This window comes from Poecile atricapillus, chromosome 1, assembly GCF_030490865.1.
Source record: "Poecile atricapillus isolate bPoeAtr1 chromosome 1, bPoeAtr1.hap1, whole genome shotgun sequence".
Lineage (NCBI taxonomy): Eukaryota > Metazoa > Chordata > Aves > Passeriformes > Paridae > Poecile > Poecile atricapillus.
This window is the reverse complement of record NC_081249.1, coordinates 107,645,964-107,659,782: the sequence shown is the minus strand read 5'-3', so window position 1 is coordinate 107,659,782 and position 13,819 is coordinate 107,645,964.

Sequence of the window (13,819 nt, the reverse complement as noted above, 5' to 3'; positions counted from 1 at the left end):
GCTTCATCATGTCTTGAGAACAGAAATTTCAAATCCAGCTAAGTAGCTCTGCAGAGAGTTCTGCCAGTGACTTTAGGAACTCCATTCCAGAAGGCCAAAGGAAAATAATACATGAAAAAAAGCTACAATTCTTATGTTTCATTTGCATTAAACTTCTCCCTAAGCATTTGACTTAAGCACTGGGTCTGGAAGGGAATTTTTCTAGTAAAATATATGTATTACCCATTTATGAAAGAAAAGATGATAAAATATGAATAAAAAGCATGACAATCAACCTCAATGCTAGAAATTGCTTTCAACTGCTTTTCTCTTTGTAAATTGTTCATATAACTTAGAATGAAAATTAGTTCTGACTCTTTTAATGTGAATATGTAGACATTCAAAGGCCTATAAGCCTGATGAATTCTCAGAATTTCAGACTTTAAATTCTTGTTGTCACTTTGTTAACAGCTTTCTACAGTGCTTTTCAGCTGAAACAGGCCAAGATAATATATCTGTCTGTCACTAAACTACGCAAAGCCTGTTTAGAACCAGAATTTGAAATTGAAGCCACTGTACTACTTTCATCCATCTAAATTGTGTCTGACCAGTTGATTCTTCCTCTTTTACTCTGCCCCAGTATAAAATTAAATAAATAGCTTATTCTGACAACTTAGGCAGAAGATAAAAGCACTGAAAACTGCAAAATAGTGGCAACATGAAAGTGTTACTGTTCCTGATGCAAGCCTCTTAAGTGATGCCTTTTCTGATGCTGAGCTGTACTGAGTAGTTTAAAGCACTGGTAGTTTGCACAGTAGAGGTCAGGAGGATAACTGTTTTTTATTTTTCTTTTATTTTTTTTTTGTTTGATTGGTTTGGTCTTGGGTTTTTTTCTTCCTTTTGTTCTCATTTTTGCTTTGGTTTCTTGGTTGGTTGGTCGCTTCTTTTAATTTTATAAATGCATTGTAAGCACAGCTTGTCTTTCCAAATGCATCAATCTGGTTTGCTTCCACATCTCCCACACACTTCCATTTTGATCTTGCTAATTCTTCCTTTGCAGTTGCTTTCAAGGTTGGGCCTGTTCCTGTGTTTCTTGTGGATTATTGATCATTTCTACCATGGTCTTCCTTTCCAATGAAAATATAAGTTCTGTTGTAATTTTTTTGCAACCTTATAAGCAGAAACTTTTTTTTTTTCCTACATTTAAGTTCACATTGGAAACAGGATTCTCAGCTTTGGTTCATTCCTGACTGCAGCCTCACAGAAGGATTTTCAGAAAGGTTCTGGAATCCCACACCTGTTCAAGTCACCTGAAAGTTCATAATGAGCAGTTCAGAGGTTTGAGGTTTTGTGTGAAACAGATAAGTCTCAGTGTTTGCATTCCTTACAGTTATGCACCACCCTCCCAAATTCTTTCTGTCTTTCAACTGTAGCTTGTCAGACAAATGTCTCAACATATCAGCACTAGGGTAAAGAAAAGCTAATTTCTATCCTACTTAAAACCATTTCTGCTTTTTTTGGGAGGGTTTTCTTTTGGGAGGGATCCTTCCATCACCTCACCCCATCCCCTCCTAAGTACTGTACATTCCAGAGAGTTTGTCCTCTATTGTGCAGACCTTTCCTCTATGTTCTCCACTATTTTCATTTATAAACCCTCTGGTCCTCCAAAAAGCAAGTTATCATTAATTGGTGGGTGTCTGGTTTCTGTCAGACTCCACCCAGGAAATGGAGTGGGCTCTCTGTCTCAGATGAGGGCAAGCGTTCAAGACAAACTCTTCAGCTGTGGTTGGAACACAGCTGCACAGAAGCAGCTCTTGTATAATTGGAAACACCCAAGAGACAGTTTAGGAAGTCATTTCTCCCTGTTATTTGCTGTCTTTCAAATGAGATGAACCTCTGGTCCTAAAAGTGTGGACAGACACCTTAAGTGAATATACCTGTGTAGTGCACACTCAGGGCTTTGGCAAGTGCATTTTGAAAGAGCTAAGGAGTTAAATCACAAACACTGTCTCACAGAAAGGACAGAAATACTTATAAAAATACTGCAAATTCTTAGTAGGTTATGAGTGATTTAGGATAAAAACTCCATTATATTTTCATGATTTGTATTCTTTGTGGCTTCACCTTTGCAGGCATTCATGTCCCCAGTCCTAAATAAAATCAAGAGATCATTTCTAGCTTTGAAAAGGACATGATTAGAAATGTTAAGTAAGTACTTATCACTAATTTTAGATGTTTTAATTTTTAATGAATATATGTCTACATTTTCTGCACAAATAAAGGACATTATAATTTTGTAAGTAAAATATCTCTTTTCATCCAAACTACTCTGATAATGCCAATTAATCAATCAATTGATTGATTAATCAATCAAATTATACAATAAGAATTCCTGAAATACCCTTGTTCTAAAAGTACAGAGTATGCTGTCATATTTTCCTTCTACCTGAAATTAGATTGTTCTGTTTTGGGAAGGCAGTTTTTCAACATCTAAATCTATGTTATATCTGAATGCTTTTCTAAGGAAAGTATTACTCTCACATCAGGGTGTGTGAGTTTCAGGTTACAATATCCTATCGTGGATATTGGATCATTTAGGCCTCTGACTAAAATAGCTTTTTATGAAAGTTTTTCCTTTAAATTGTAAACAGGAAGGAAAATCCTTCTGTATCCAACCTTTCATTTTTATTCAGGTGGCTGATTGACTTTTTCTTCTTAAAACTGACAACTTTTACAATTTGATAAAAACAGTCAGAAATTAGAGGTCTTTAGGCCTTTCTGACTATTTGCATTAGTTAACTGACAAAACATTAAGCTTTTCTTCAGGGTTCCAAAATGCCAATAAAGGTGTCCTATTCCAGAAGGAGTATTGCTGAAATGGGATACAGCTGGCATTCTGGTCAGAGACACTTTTCCTCGGGGGCCTTTTCATTGCTTTAACACTAATCTGTGACAAAAAGGCCTTGTCAGATTCTTATTGCATTTAAGAAGCTTTCGGTGAGATTTGTATTGATTTGGAATAAGGCAACTGACAACATTGCAATAAATTTTTACTACTTAGTACTGATCAATATGGATTTTTTCAACCTTTCTCAAGAAAATTGCTTTCTATTGCTTCAGATATGGCCAAGTTGCTCCTAACTTAATTATATCTCATGCAACAGGTCATGCACTTTTTCTAGTTCTAGTTTCTGACATGAAACAATTTTTAACTGTCCAGCAACATTTTTGTGTCTACTGCTAAAAATCCTGAAAGCCTGCTGCCTTAACAGGACTGTGCCAGTAGCAGTATCTCATTAACAAAGGTAACTAAGCTAAATTGCCTTTGCTGTATCAAAAAGGGAACACTTTTACCACTGCACCTTAAAATTCTAAGATCCTGAGAACAAACTGAAGACATTTTGGTCTGGATAGTGGGTGACCTCATCTGTCCATGCTCCAGATGCCTCACACAACTCTCAAATCTAAGCCATTCATTGTGAAAATTATCTAAATGGATATATTTTTTTTTTCCCTGAATTCTAATTAAAATACTTTTTTATGTTCTTTGGGGACAAAACAGAGTGCAAAAATATGTAAACAAATGAGAAACCACTAGCAGAAGCCTTTGTAAGAAGTTCATCCAGTACAGCAAAGTAAATATCACTTCTCCTCATGTGTGAAGAAAACAGGAAAAAAATAATTATAAACTAACTCAGGCTTTAATATGCTCAGGAATTACCAACATTGACTCATGAGGAAAGGTTAGGCAGGAGAATATTTGCAGGAAAGCACAGGAAAACCCATTCATATTCAGCATTTCAGCAAAACTCATATTTATCAATTAATGGAAAATGTATTTTTATTTGTCCTTCTTCAGTCACCTGTTCTTGTGTCTGACTAGACTGATTTTGAAGAGCAAATTGAGCTTCTTGTTTTGTCTCAGCATCAGAGAATATCTGATCAGAGAACTCATTCAATACTGGATTTAATAAAAACATGCAGCAAGCACTATACAGTGTGTCTTGTGCCTTATAGGCATATATTTATCAATTCCTATTTACAAAAAGCCATTAATATTATTCCTTTAGCAAACAGTATTTTGATTGAACAAATCTTAAAATATCTCCCTTGCATGAGAAATAACTGTCAAACACAACAATTCCAATTATTAAAATTACAGTGGCTGTGGTTGTGTCACTGAGTTCTTATCCTACTGTTTTCTGAAATATCCAGCTGCATCTAATATTACAATTTTAACTCAGATTGAAATTGTACCCTCCAGACCTACTTTCTCATCAGACAGGCGTGGACATTTGCTTTGGCATGAATGTAACCTATCCACATGTGAAATAAATGTCTTATTTATATTACTTTTGTTAGATTTAAATAATCACCGTGGCACTTGGAGCAAGTGTAACTCTAGCTACAGCTCAGTAACTTTTAAAGTGTCTGCCAGTTGAGGAGTAGAGCATGGCAGAGTTACCAGGCTTTCATGAGGACCTCTTTTCTTGTTAACCTCTTAAAATCTATGAAACTGTTTTGAGAAACCCAGCAAAAATTAGTGCTTCAGATATAGCTTGTACATGTACTCTACTATAGCTCTGTTTCATTGAAGTCAAATAATTTAATTCTTAAAAGGAGTTTCATTTCAGTGGCAAATGAGATTGCAATTAAAATTGACTTTTGGGCAGTTCCTGGTAGAAAAGAGTAGCTATTATGAAAATTCAGAAAAGATGCCCATGTTATTTTCATTTCTCTAGGCAAATAAACTCAATTCCTGGAAAAATTTTATGGTACTTTTCTTCACCTAAAAATGCTATAATATATCTTGTAGGGGTACATGTAACAGCATGCACATCACAGGTCACCTAGTTTTGTTAAGAATCAATACCTATCCAAAGCCGAATTCATGTGTGTAATAAAGAACACTAAAGATTGTATCGAGTGAAATGTGGACTGAAAGCATCAGTGAGCAAAGAGTGGGGATTGAATTCATTATGTTGCTACTGTGTTAGCCATGAATTAAATATGAAAGTTCGAAATAAAGAGAAACAGAAAGAGAAAAAAAAGAGATGGGAAAGAGGAGATGGTAAATGAGAGCAGCTGTTTTAATCTCCCCCAGTCTCTGTATATTACTGTAAATAAACTGAGTAAAACAGGCAGACAAGCCAAGTTCATCAATGTCCCTGAAATTCAGCCCTTTTGCTGTTGAAGAAAAAATCCTGACCGCTGTTGCTGTAATCAGGAAAGATGAGGGAGCCAGAACTGCCTCAGCCAACAAGGATTTTTCCAAATTATTCCAATTGTTATAAATAACGACCTGGTAGCTTCTGGTGGCATTTACCAGCTCTAAAGAAGTGTGGAGGATGGAAAAACAGAAAGACAATTAAAAAAACATAATCATAAGGACACAAGTTCCCAGGCACAGCCATTTCTCCCTGACAGAACAATCTCTGGGTAAATGTTTATTTATAGTATTTTGCTTCTACAAAGAATACAGTAGAATTAAATTTTAAATAATTTTTAAAACTCAACAAAAATTAAAACTCAGTGACTTGAAAAAATGTTTTTCTACAGTGTTTTGGTTCACTCACAGACTTAATTCTTGGAATTAAGAAAAGGGGTTCTTTCAGAATTTTATACCAAGAAAGGTATCTTGAGTTAATTTGTGTTGTAGAGCAAAGCATAACTTGTTTTAGAAATACAACCTAATATAACACCAATGCAATTTTAAAATATTTTCAAATAATTTTTCATGGTGGCCTGAAAAGGTCAAAAACCACCAAAAAAGGGTTCTGAGGTTCTTTCAAGTTTCATAAGGGGTTGGTTTTTTTCTCAATAAATGTCTCTCAGCAGTGGATACTACATGTGATTGAGAGGTTAAGCAGGATAAACAACACTTGGAACACTATAATCAGAAACTGGATTTATCAAGCCTTTATAATATCATAAATCTGTGTCAAAGAAAACGAGATCTCATCCCAAAGATATAAATGTAAGCCTATATTTCTTCATATAAGTTGTTAAATAACTCTCTAAGACTCTAATCATAATGAAAAGAAAATATATTAACAGTCTGCCATTTTACCCACAGGCAAATCATAATGATACCCCCGCTAATTAAACCAAGACTTCATTAAAGTGTTTCTCATTATAATTTGCAATATTTTATGATAATTATCTGCCTTTTATATAACAAATTAAATTACTGTTTTTAATAACACCTTTAACCTTAGCGTAGGTAATTTTGAATGACAATGTAAGGAGCACACTTTAATGCATATTTTAATTGCCCATCACATTAATTATTTTATAATGAAATAATTTGGGTAACTTATTCTCATTATTTGTTCCTTTTTCATTGCAATTAAACACTCGATATGCTTCGTGAGCAATGTTAACACAGGCTTAAATTAGTTCAGCTGCATTAGTGTATTTATAAAGTACCAGCACTGAAGGATTTTGCAGTCACACTTAGTATTTCTCTTTCCTCTTGTGCTGTTCTGATTGAATCAGATGAAGCAAAATAAAGGTTCAGCCCCATTTTACCATCACAATATAAACATGATGTTATTATCCTCACAGATTAATGACATTAAAAACCAAAGACTTGAGCAAAAGAGAATGACCTGCTGGTGCCCAGCAATGGGACAATGGGCAGAATCTGAAGTTCCAGCCGAAAATGAGGAAGAATTTTACTCTGGGGGTGACACTGCACTGGAACAGATTTCCCAGAGAGGATGTGGGTGTGGATATCCCTTTGGAGATATTCAAAATCTACCTGGACACAATCCTGAGTAAAATGATCTGGGATTGCCCTGCTTGGGCAGGGGGGCTGGACCAGCTGTCCCACTGTGGTACCTTCCAACCTGACCCATTCTGATCCTTTACTTTCCAAACACCTGCTGGCTCTTTGGATCACCTACAGCTGAATCTTTACATTCCAAACCTCAGAAGCTCCTGTGCCAAACTGAGTTCTGCCGAGCTCACAGGTCACAACTGGCTGTGTAAAGTTCCTTTATTTCACCTAATGAAATATCTGTTTGCTAATAGACAAATGAGAAATAATGCATTTTGTATAACCACATTTGCATCTTTACTTTTTAAAGAATAATTTAAGGGTATAAATGATAGAGAGAGTAAAGAAAATCCTTTTCTTCCTGACAGGTAACACAGTAGGTGTCACTTTGGCAGGAGTAGAACAAAACTCATGGGATGGCAGCTGGAAACTGATGCACAGAGATGGGGAAAAACATGGTGCAAGGAAGCTTTTTGGAATTTGCTATTATCATTATTATTATTATTATTATTATTACTATTATTATTATTATTATTATTATTCTACTTATCAAAGGTGCACTTCATTATTTGTTTCATGGCCCCAGATGAGTTGCTTAGAACTGCAGAACTGATATTATACTAATACATGCATTTTCTGATTACAAATCAAAATAATACTCATTTGAACTGGCTTAAAAAAAAAAAAAAGTGATTATTTTACAAATTCTTTTATCTTGAGTGTCAGATATTTCATTCACTAATTTTAGAACTGAAAAAAATCAGTGCATTTCCATAGGCATATGATACATGCTAAATTTCAAAGGATTTGGGTAACTCAGATTAACATAAATTCTCATCTGACCCAGCTATTTCACTTTACACTACACTAAAAGGCTTTCCCTTGCTGGGCCATTCACTTTTAGTGAATGGTTGTCCCTCTAATGCAGAAGCAGGGTAGATCAAGTTTGCTTTGACTTTGCCTCCTCAGTATGGGTAGGTGACAAATGGCTTCTGCTTGACAGCATTTATAATGTGCCTGCTGCTCAAGTGTCACCAAGCTATTTCCTATTTTCTTAGCAGTTTCAAATCCAAAAATATTTGCTTCAAAAGGTTCTCACAGCTGATTTATGACACACACAATGCATAATTTCACGTAAAAGAAATCTCAGAAGAGAAGGTGTTCCTCCAACTCTGTGGATATTACTCAGGTGACCAAAGGACTGTACTTGCTGGAGGTATAATACTTTCTCAATCACTGTAAAATGCATTTTACAGCATTTCCAGAGTCTTACACCATGGCCAAATGTTTGACTGATGCTGGTATCTAAATGTGTCTAGACATAAGCTATAACTACCTGGATAGACTTGACCATAACATGTACTGCTCTTCAATTCATATAAAACTGTCAGTTTTATGGAAAAAAAAAAACATCCCCTTGTTCATAACAAAGAACAGAGACTGAAAGAGGAGAGGTCTTACAGACAGCCTAGACAATATACATACAATCACTGTACAGAAAAGCAAAATTCTTTCCCTTTCCCCTTCATGGAATTAGACAGAAGGGCACATTGATAGAGCATCTCCTGAGTGAGGGATTGTTTCACCACGATCTAGACTGAAATGGGATCTTATTTTAGAACTGTTAACTGGGGTTGTGGATATCTAACGATTCAGGGGTGTCCTCCCACCTGGAAACAGACGCAGCAGAGGTAGCTAAAATACACCTATGAGCACTGAAGGAAGATTTTTGCCTGCAGTCAGAGGTAATCTCACACTGGATAGATGGGAAATCACTTGGGCTGGATAATATACAGTTTGCTAACACACAAAGGATGGGATTTATCTCACACATCTTCCAGCATCTTTGTAGGACAACTCCACCTGAGCTTAGGAACAGGATTCCTTTTAAAGGAAACAGAGAAAAGAAGACTGCTTTCAGACATGATTCTTTTGGTCTACTTAAGATATTTATTCTAGTATCAAAGATCACCAGCCTTCTGTGACCCCACCATGTCCTGTCACCTCCCACTTTTGCCTTACTCTCTTTATCATTAAAAATGTCAGACTTGAGACTTTTTCTATTCTTTCTTCTTTGGAAAAAAAAATGGGATCAATTGCTCCCAAAAATACAAGCAACAGGTAAAACTATTGGTATCATTTTCTTCTCTCAGTTTTTGTAAATGAAACCTGAAGCAAGATTTTGAAAGGGATGTATAAATTCATTCAATGCCATTTAAAATCTTAACATGTAAAAACAACTCACTTGAAATCCTAATAATCTTTTAAAACGCTGAGAATCTTGGTGTTTCTTGAAAGACAAAAAATCAGCTGCAGAATTATGTTTTCTTTAGGTTAGAGAAAGCTTTGCCTAGGTATTTTTATAAATCAGTGTGATATTGTGTGGTTTATGATTCTAAGCATTACTGTATTATACAGAGTTGTTTTTTCAGAAAAAATACATAAGCTTCTGTTTTAAATTGACATTTTCAGCGTCTAAATTAAAAAAACAGAAGAGGATATTACAAATGAATACATTTCAGAAATGTGACATACATCATGGCCTGATGAGGACATCTACATCTTCATTTAAAACACAGTATTTTGTCCCAAAGAGAAACAAAAGTGGGTATATTTATTTTCATCACTATGTATGTATATATATCTACAGATGTTTTCATAAACTTCGGCATTATAATATTTTATTATAATCAGTAATAAATTCCGTTTATTTCATGGAGACAAAATGAGAATATTGACATTTTTGAAGTATGATTGAAAGCATAAATTTCTGATGCTGCTCTATATGGATGAATAAATACATCTAATTGGTATATGTACATGAAATGCAAAAGAACTTTATATCAAATGTAGATGAACTTTCAAAAAAATAAAGAAAACTAAAACCATGAAATATATTTTTCATATGTAAAAATATCAAAAATAAAAAGAATGAAACAAAATATCTTTCCTGAAAACTAATGTAATGTTACATGGACAGGTCAAACTTTTATCCTGAAATCACTTTTTATTGTTTGTGTTCAGATTTCAGCATTTGTCAAATGATGTGTCATAGATAGCTGTATTTCAAATTGAGTTAAGGTACAGAACATGTGCCTTTTGCTGTTTTCAAGGTGCCTTTGATGCAAGATTGTTGGATATCAACATAAAATATGATCATGAAAACATGCAAGGTGATCTGCTTCTAAGTATAAACTGCCTTGTAAACTATTCAGTGAAATCATTAAATATTTGCAAATAGTGTGAATCAATGTGCCTAAATCCTGATTCTTAAACTTCAGGAATTGCCCTCTGCTACAGACAGAACATTGGGCCTGAAGGACTTTTGATAGAATCCAGAATAATTAATCTGGTTTTAGGCACAGCCACCTCATTATTATTCACCATACACTCCAAGGAGTGGAACATATGTACCACGTAAAGGATTAAGCCTTCCCCAAACCAAAATTACAAACAAAGCTGAGTTTTTATTACATTTTATTCATCTTCCTATCACCTTTTCATCTTTTAGAGAATTAAAGTTGGACTATTTATGAAGAATTATGAAGAAAAAAAAAAAGAAGCTGAAGCGAAAGCTATTTAAAACTGATTGATGATACACCTCCACTAAAATTATAAGCATCACTGTGCCAAAAGGGCAGGGACAGTAGGAGATCCTGATCACTTGGATCTGAGAAACCCTGTATTTTCCGCAATTCAAATCTAATATCAATGTCTCCAGCACTCTACCAGCAGGTTTCATTGTAAGCTGATATATGACATTCACTTACGGAATGTGCCAAATTCAAACATATTGTAACACCTTAAAACACTTGCTGATAGGCAGCAACTGGAACTCGTTCAAGTACATGGAGCAATTTACTTTTAAATCATTTCCATATACTCTGTCAGCCACATCTGAAAAAAAAAACCAACCTTTTTGGTTAATCTAAGTGGACTCAGTTAAAACTGAGGGATAATTTCAATCCTGTTTTTATGGTGGTGTTTGCAATAAACTGTTGATAAACATGGTCATTTAAGGAAACCTCCTGTATAAAATAACTTTCAAATTTACATTTTATCTGAAATTCTTGAAAAATTATGTTTTTCATAAAATATATCTTGAAAAATTATGTCTCTGTGTTCCACCAAAAGTTACTGCCAGGAGAATTGAGTGGTACTTTTTGGAGTGCAAGTTCCATTTTGTAGACGACAAAACAAAAACAAAACTAATATAGATATAAAGACTGATGTCTCCTGTGAAAATATTTATCACTCTGAAAATATATTCTTAACTTTCTTGTCTTTCTGTTGTTGTCATGATGACACATTTTGTTGATACTCATGAATGAAAACAGAAACCTTTTTTCCTCCTGGAATAGTTTATATTATTTAACGGGTTTGCAAAAGGATTATAAGACTATGAACAGAAAGTTGTGCTGCTTATAAGAAATAATGCAAAATATTATTTATATTATGTATTATTTAAGGTATATTACTTATATAATTACTTATATATTTATTTATTCATTTATTTATTCATTTATTTATTTATCTATTTATTTATTGTTGTTTTCTTTGACCTTCAAATTCATTGAAACACTCCCAAAACACAACCCAGAGGTTATGAGAATCTCCACATAAAATTATGGGGTGCTCTGACATAGAATTCTTGTTTTGTTTGTTTTTTTAATCTCACAGGTGCTTTCTGCTGTCTTAAACTCTGCTGTCTTTTCAGGCAATTGATCACCTCTAATCCATTGTGACACCTAATAAAAAAGCCTGATGAAGATATCCAGCCTGGGAGATGTGGTCGTACCCACAGTGTGGAAAAAGGGTAAATCCAGTACTGGACTCCAGTGGTGGAAGGAGAAAAATACTGATACAAAAAATAATCAAAAAGGAAAATCTTATCTGTGAATATTATATATTATTAGCAAGCATTGTGAGAAGCCAATTTCTGTGTAAAATTGTAAATTTTAGCCATTCTCTGTGTAATCCAATCCTTATCTACATACCAAGTGCATTTTAGGCTGCCCTGTGAGCCTCACCTTCTAAAAAGTGAGTGGCAAAATTCCGCTTTAAGGGTTTGAAGGAGGACATTAGAAACATCCTGCAAGCTATAAGTGGTACTGCATCTTGCATTCTGTTCCACAAAAATCTGCTCCACCTTGATGCCTTTCCCCTCAGATTATTACTTCAAAGAATGTGGACCAGGTTTACTTTTATTGCATATATGAGATTTCCCAGGGAGATGGTGAAACTTCATTACAAAAGGCAGCTGTACAGAAAACTAACAAAACATCTGCAGGAGTGCAGCATCTGAAGCTGAGGACCTCAAGGATCTATTTGTTTTTCTCCTTTTGTAGGAGTCAAGACACCCACAATCCTACTCATCACTCATGCAGACATTTAGGAATAAAGATATGTACATAACCTCGCTCACAGTTCAACCAGAAAAAAAAAAAATCTTTTCTTGCATCATGTTCAGAGGAAGAATGATTGCACTTTTGGACCACACCAGGATAAAAATATTTAATCTAATTAACATTTTCCTTTAATCTTGAATCTCCTTTCTCGTGGAGATTTCATCAAGAGTTGTTTTTACTTCTTAGAACAAATTCATTACTTGTACTCTGGTAACATTTTCTTTTCATGTTTGTATGTTTGAACCATGAACAAAAAGCACAGAGGAATTCTTTCCCTGTGTTTCAAACATTGGGATGCCATTTGAGAGGTCTCAATATTCCCACAGATACCCCAGGTTTTGCTGCAATAGATGCAAAACCAATATTAGCTGTAAGTGTCCCAAGCTCAAATTGCACTGATTTGTGGCTCCTCCATTTACAAAAAAAAAACCCAAACCAAACCAAAACCCCAAAAAGTCATACACAGACTTTTATGTACCATTAACACCATGAATGAACACTTCCCAAAAACTCTGAGAGTGGATAGCTCATCATACTTTTGGAGCATGTCCTCTTACAAAACAGCAACATTTCAAAATATTTGTATAGCTTGTTGTGTTTCTTCAGAAGGTTTGTTCCCCGGAGTCCAGATCTCCCTCTAGTCTGAATTGGTGCTCTAATCTCAATTTTTTTATTGTCCAATCTTTCTGAAGTTTGAAACACTCCCAATAACTCTATTTGATTATCTGTATATAAATAGGATAAAAAAAAAGAAAACCCTCAGGTTGCTCAGTCTGGGGACCTTTCTAAATACATTTAAAATTCTGTGTCGGAGCTACTGAGAGTTTTCTTTCTTATATTTATTCCTTAAGAAAAATATATTTTGTGTAGGAAAAAAAAAATTGCACCAAATATATAAATAAATCCTCCATATCTAAATGTGAAAGCCTAAGCATTAGTTTAAAATTCAGATTTAAATTCTGGGGGCTCTTACTTTAGGAAGAGAAGGCTCACAGTGTGATCCATGTGTATAAATATCTGATGGGGAGGTAAAGAAGAGGCACTCAGGCTCTTGCCAGTGGTGCTCAGTGACAGGAAAACTGGCAGTGATCTGCAGTCCTGGAACCTGAGGAATGTGACTTAAACACTGGAAAATAATTTTCTGCTGTGAGGGTGGTTGACCACTTAAACAGAGAGAGGTTTTTGGGTGTCCATCTCTAGAGATATTCAAAACCCCAGTGGACACAACCCTGAAAAATCTGCTCTGGCTGACCCCTGAGCAGGGGCTTGGACCAGATCATCTTCTGAGGTACCTTCCAAACTCTTATTCTGTGGGTTTGTAATTATTGCAAAATAAGGGAGGGAGGGTGAAAAAGAAAGTTTTCCCTCTTTCATTTCACCAAAGAAAACAGGAGCAGTCACAGCTAGGGTGGGTGACACCTAAGCCTCTCATGAGCTAATACATGTGCTTGAAAACACAGCATTTCGGTCTCAAAATTGTTTATCCTGCAATAATTCCCAAAAACTATTTTAATTTACTTTTAAACAAGAAGTTCTGCAGCAGGTGCATGTATTCAATTTAGATGCCATGAAAATATATTCCACTTAATCTTAAAGAATAAAGAATATTCTCTGATGCTGTTTTCCAGAGTTCACCACGCTGAACCCTTTC